Here is a 324-nt window from a genome sequence, read left to right on the forward strand (position 1 = left end):
CAAGGAGAAAAAAAAAATAAAATTAAAAAAATATATAAATAAATAAACAAAGCTATAGAAAGCAAATGCGGGGAAAGCCCTGAAGCTGGCAGGATGGAGATGGCTCTGTCCATTCTGCCACCAAACTTTGAACAACCTGGTGGAGCGGGAGGTGTCCCTGCCCGGGGGGGGACACGAGCTGATCCTTAAGGCCCCTTCCCACCCCAACCCTTGTAGGATTCTCCCCCCGCCCCAGCTGCCGGGGGGGCCGGGGGCACAGCCCGGGCCGGAGCCAACCCCTCCGCCCCTCGGGGGGGCGGCCGCGCTGGCCCTTTAACGGCGGGG

Source organism: Calidris pugnax, unplaced genomic scaffold (genome assembly GCF_001431845.1).
Source record: "Calidris pugnax isolate Ruff unplaced genomic scaffold, ASM143184v1 scaffold92, whole genome shotgun sequence".
In the NCBI taxonomy this organism is placed as follows: Eukaryota; Metazoa; Chordata; class Aves; order Charadriiformes; family Scolopacidae; genus Calidris; species Calidris pugnax.